Raw genomic sequence first — 6,236 nt, forward strand, 5'->3', positions numbered from 1 at the left:
GGGTTACACGGGGTATACATATGTTAAAATTCATCAAGCTGTACAGTTAAGGTTTGTGTGCTTTACTGCATATGTAGTTTAGTGTATAAGCTGTACCTCAGTTAATTTTATTTTGTAATTTCCTGCAAGATTAGCAGCAAAAGTGCCTGTGATTTCGAGTGCAATACTCAAGCCCATGGTCTTTGGTTTGCCTTTATAGTAAGCCTTATTGGGCCAGAAGCCAAGAAATAGCCCAGTTGAGGTCACCAGGGTAGAAAACCCATGTGGGTTTGGGGTTAAGTCCTATTTTGTATTAATATGGGTATATTTGCCTGAAGTGTTTTCTGGAACATACATTTAATGTGTCTCCCTCAGAAACTGAGTATATCGACACAGGAAACATTTAGAGACTGGGGATAGCCTGAGAGTCAATGTCTATAATTAAGGCTTCTAAACATTCCCCTAAATTATTCAGGTGAACATTACAGTAGTCCTTTCTTATCTGGGGGGATACCTTCCAAGCCCACCATTAGATGCCTGAAATCAGATTTTTACCAAACCCTGTATATACTATGTTTTCCCTATACATACATAACAATTATAAAGTTTAATATATAAATTAGGCACAGTAAGAGATTAACAACAATAACTCATAGTAAAATTTAAACATTGCAACAACATACTGTAATAAAAGTTATGTAAGGCTGGCACGGTGGCTTATGGCTGTGAATCCCAACACTTTGGGAGGCAGAGGCGGGAGGATCCCTTGAGCCCAGGAGCCTGGGCAATTTGGCAAAACTCCATCTCTACAAAAAATAAAACACTTAGCCAGTCATGGTGGCGCATGCCTGTGGTCCTAGTTACTCAGGGGCTGAGGCAGAAGGATTGCTTAAACCCAGGGGGTTGAGACTGCAGTGAACCATGTTTGTGCCACTGCACTCCACCGCGGGCAACAGAGCAAGACCCTGTCTCAAAAAAAAAAAAAAAAAAAAATTATACAAATGTCTCTCTCTTTCTTTCAGAATATCTTATTGTACCGTACTCATCTGTTTTCGGACCACAGTTGGCCTCAGTTAATGTGAAACTATTGTATTCAAGGCAGAAAGATAATTTGCCTTCTACCAGAAAATGGTGCTATTCAAAGTCATCATTCCTCAGTGAAACATCACATTTGACAGTCCTTTAGAGCAGATTATAATGGATTTAGAATTGGAAGATCCACATTCAAGTCCTGGCTTTGTCCTTTACTGGCTGTGTGGCTTTGGGCAAGTCACTTAATTGTGCCTGAGCTTCAGTTCCACATCTATAAAATGATGATGTGGGAGGTTCCTGTCTTTCAGGGCTGCTCTGCAATATGGAGATGACACATGTAAAGATCTTTTGTGAAATGGTAAAGTCTCATTATTATCCTGATCCCCCCTGCCCATTGCCTTTGAGAGCATTAATCACATATATTTTTTTTTTCTTTTAATTGTCATTTTATAGCTCCCCACCGCAGCTGCCCCCAACCCTTCTCTTCGGTGACAACACAACGTCTGCAGGCTTCAGGGGGACCAGGGAACAAAGCTGGGGCCTGGCAGCCCCACTATGCTGCCAGCCAGGGAGAACAAGTCACAATCACAAATTATCACAACAATTAGTGCCTGTACTTGGGGGATCTGCAAATTGAGGAGGCCCCAGCTCCTCATTGTACAGGGGTCTATTTGGCAGTGACCTTGCTCTGGAGATGATGATATTCCTTCAGCCTGAGGGAATTGATGTTGATGAACCCGGTGGCATCAATCGGCTCATAATCACCCTGCACGTTCATGCTCACCAGCTCCTCGTTGTAGAGAGACAGTGCGGACTCCCGGCTGAGGATGTACACCTGGCCCTTGAGGACGGACACCTGCACTTTCCCTTCCACTCGCTCCTGGGACTTGGCGATGCAGTGGCGGACAAATTCACACTCAGGGCTGTGCCAGAAACCGGTATACACCAGCTCAGCAAATTTCAAGCCCAGGCCTTGTTTGATTTTGCGCACTTCTCGGTCCATGGTGAAGGCCTCTATGTCTAAATGAGCGTGGTAAAGGATGGTGCCTGCTGGGGTCTCGTAGATACCTCGGGACTTCATTCCAATGAAGCGGTTCTCCACGATGTCAATACAGCCCACACCATGCTTGCCCGCGACTTCGTTCAGGTACATGAAGAGCTTCAAGGAGGTCTGGTGAGTGGTGCCATCCTTGACGTTGGTCACCTTCACGGGGACCCCTTTTTTGAACTCGATCTCGAGAATGTCAGGGGTGTTGGGGGCTTTGGCCGGGTCCTGGGTCTTCGTGTAGAGACCGGGAGGCGCTTGGTCTTGGGGTTCTCCAGGATTCCAGCCTCCTGGCTGATGTGCATGAGGTTCTCGTCCATACTCCATGGGCTCTTGGGGGTGACCGGGATGGGAATCCCGTGTTGCTTTGCGTATTCCATCAGGTCACTGCGGCCCTTGAACCGGTTGTAGAATTCGGGCATCCTCCAGGGAGCAATGACCTTTATCTGGGGGGCCAGCGAGTAGCAGGTGAGCTCAAACCAGACCTGATCATTCCCCTTTCCCGTGGCGCCATGGGACACATACTTGGCCCCCTCCTGCTGGGCGATTTCCACTTGTTTGCGGGCAATGCAAGGCCTGGCGAGAGAGGTGCCCAGGAGGTAGCGGTCCTCATACAGTGCACTGGACTGGATGGCCGGCCAGATGAACTCCTCCACAAACTCCCTGCTGACGTCCTCAATGAACACCTTTTTGGCCCCAAGCTTCAGTGCCTTCTTCCTGGCTTCCTCGAAGTCTTCCTTCTGGCCAATGTTGGCCAGATAGGCAATGACGTCGTAGCCTTGTTCCTTCAGCCACACGAGGATGCACAAGGTGTCCAGGCCGCCACTGTAGGCCAGAACCACGGAGCCTTTGCTGGACATAGTGTCTGGGATTGGAGGCGTGAGTTCCTGGCATCTGGAATCTGTCTTCACGGTGCAGTGAACCACTCGGGCTCGGGCAGCGGTGGCAGGCAGCAGAGCAGGGCCTAATCACATATTTTTAGTGCCTCTTTTGCATTTATCTTCTTAGGCAATCTCCTGAATGGATTTTTCACTCCATGATTACCTCTAAGGTTTAGTGATGCCCAGGAGTTTGTCCAGCAGCATCTTGCATGTTGCCAATACATCAGAACACCTTGCCTGAATTTCATCTTTCATCATTGTTTAGATGCTATCTTCATGTGACTTCATCTTGTCTCTCTGGATCTTTTGCAGTTCAATCTCCTAATTCGCCCTGCTTACCATATTCCCCTTTGGAATCTCATTATCAGCTGTTGCCAACCTCAGCAAAGGCAAAATTTCTTGATGTCTCTTCATCATCCTAAAAATAATTCATCATCCTAAAAATAATTTTAGGTTTATGTTTTAGATTCATGTACCTCCCCTTAACTAGAATGTAAAAATAATTTTAGGTTTGGTTAAACCAAGTAGTTGGGATTACAGGCATGTGCCATGATGCCTGGCTAACTTTTGTATTTTCAGTAGAGATGGAGTTTCCCCATGTTGGCCAGGCTGGTCTCAAGTGATCCATCTGCCTTGGCCTCCCAAAGTGCAGGAATTACAATTAATAGGAATTGTTCAAATATTTGAGAAATTAACTTTAAGCTGGTATATGCTCTCTACATAAACCTAAAATTATTTTTAGGTTTATGTAGAGAGCATATACCAGGTGAAAGTCACTATTTTAGGCACATTACTTGCATTTCTTATCTAATTTAATCTTCATCACCATTCCATTAGTTAACTATTGTTTTCTTTCTTCTACACATGTTGAATCAGGTTAACTTGTCCAAGATCACAGCAGGTAAAATGGAAGAGCCATACTGGAATAAAAATGCATTTAAATCCAAGCTGGGCATGGTGTAATTCCTGCACTTTGGGAGGCCAAGGCAAATGGATCACCTGAGACCAGCCTGGTCAACATGGGGAAACCCCATCTCTACTAAAAATACAAAAATTAGCCAGGTGTCACGGCGCATGCCTGTAATCCCAGCTACTTGGGAAGCTGAGGCAGGAGAATCGCTTGAACCCAGGAGAGGGAGGCTGCAGTGAGCCAAGATTGCGCCACTGCACTCCAGCCTAAGGGACAGGGTGAGACTCCATAAAAAAAAAAAAAAAAAAAAAAATCCAAAGCCTGGGCTTTTTCCATGAGATATTCTTCCGTGGCACTTCATTTCATAGAGTTTGGGTGAATCTCCAACCAGGTAAAGATAAAGTTCTAAGCCTTGTTAGTTGAATATTGACTTGTTAGTCACATAGCTTGTGTTCAGGATTCGTGTACCTCCCCTTAACTAGAATTTAAATTAGGGAGAAAGAGGGGTTGAACACATGGCTCAGGCCTGTAAGCCCAGTGCTTTGGGTTGAGGTAGGAGGATTGCTTGAGTTTAGGAGTTCGAGATCAGCCTGGGCGACATAGATAGACTCTGTCTCTCCAAAACAAACAAACAAACAAACAAAATCAGCCAGATGTGGTGGTGCACACCTGTGATCTCAGCTACCTGAGCCCAGGAGGTCAAGGCTATGGTGAACCATGATAGTGCCACTGCACTTCAACCCGGGCAACAGAGCAAGACCCTGTCTCTAGTGAATAAATAAAAATAAAATAATTAGGAAGAAAGGAATGAGGAGGAAATGACGGAAGGAGCAAAGGAAGGAAAATGGTCACTTTTCTGTTTCCATTGAGGATTGTTGAAGAATAATAATACCAGTCTTACATTGCTTCAGTAAGAAGCTCCATTGCTTTTTAGGAAGGTATCCCAGAAAATGGGTTACTCAATATAGGGATGGACCACCAAGGAATTAATAGAATTAATCTTAATGAAAATTATGAAGTTAATAGTCTACCGAAGACAAATAATTGCCACCTTTTAGGACAATAGGAATCTGGACTCAAAAATCTTTTGGGAAACTATAATTTTATAATATAATTACTTATTTTAATGTTAATTTAAATGTAGGTAAGTTGGAAACTATGAGAAAGCCATCTAAGTATGTCCTCACAGGAACACATCTGTTTTATAAGTCTGCAAACTCAAAGGACTAAAATGGCACAGTCATCAGCATGTTAACATGACTAAAATTATTGACATGTTGAGAGACCTACAGGTGCTGATGTGTTAAATTAGCATATTGCTAGAAAAATATATGATTAAAAGTGGATATCAGAACTTTCCATCTTTATTCCTTTGGGAAAGCAGACATTGTTATTCACTCTCAAGTCAAAGATGACCCTGATCCTAGACTCAGAGGCACCGCGGGAGTTTGCTGGATCAGGCAGTGACTCATATTTACCGTCCAAACTCTTCCCTGGTCTGAGCAACTCCCTGCATCAGCTTTCATGACCCTGCTGTTGAATCATGGCAGCCAACAAGCAACCACCACATTTCTGGGACCTTTTTTTAGCCCCTCTCACCTGTGGCTCCCCAGATCCATCACCTACGATTTACAAAATAGAACACACAAAGATCAAAGGTCAGCTTTGAAATATGAAAGCATTGTGTCCAAATGTTAAAAATAAAGTCAGCCACAAATCATGTTGGAAAGAAGTAGAATGTCATAAACACAAGAGATTACAAATCATAGTTCACAGCCTGGAGCTCTACAACCCTAGTAGAATTAACTTAAAAACAGCAACAACAACAAAGGTGATGACCACAAACAACACAGGTCAGAGATCTGAGGTTTGGCAGAAAAAAGCCAGATGTGTTCAGAGTTCAGTGGAAAAGGTCACAAGCCTAGACAGACTAGGTATCATAAGAATGTTTTTTTTTTTTTTTATATTGGTAAACACTATATTTGTAACTGTTAGACTTTTTGCTTGTTTGGTTATTGAAGGTCATGCTAGGACGTGAGAGAATGAGCTATTTGGAGGACCCTAAAAATAAAATTCTACATGCTTAATTCAAGACATTCCTACCATGTTAGAGATAAAATACTGGAAATCTTAAAGAAGACGAGAATAAACTTGCATCAGGTTCTTCTGCTATCACTTTGCAAAGCTGAAATATCATTCAGAATTCTTTCAGTATATGATAGCACATCACTGGCACCAAAAAGAAGAACGATTTAAGTTAGATTTAAGTTATAACCACCAATCTAAATGCCAGCTTTCTTGGTCAACTGCAAAGCTAATAATGATTTAAAATATACTAATAACTATGTATCTTATTTTCTTGCAATAAAACATAATTACAAAAAGTTAA

General features: G+C 43.1%; 1 pseudogene across 1 annotated transcript; it reads right to left on the bottom strand.

Annotated features, from left to right (window-relative positions):
* Positions 1-1,442: 1,442 nt before the first annotated feature.
* LOC112608175 lies at positions 1,443-2,919 on the bottom strand (annotated as a pseudogene). Its single transcript, XR_003115955.1, has one exon. The product of XR_003115955.1 is annotated as an argininosuccinate synthase pseudogene (transcript).
* Between the last annotated feature and the right edge of the window lie 3,317 nt (positions 2,920-6,236).

Source organism: Theropithecus gelada, chromosome 15, assembly GCF_003255815.1.
Source record: "Theropithecus gelada isolate Dixy chromosome 15, Tgel_1.0, whole genome shotgun sequence".
In the NCBI taxonomy this organism is placed as follows: domain Eukaryota; kingdom Metazoa; phylum Chordata; class Mammalia; order Primates; family Cercopithecidae; genus Theropithecus; species Theropithecus gelada.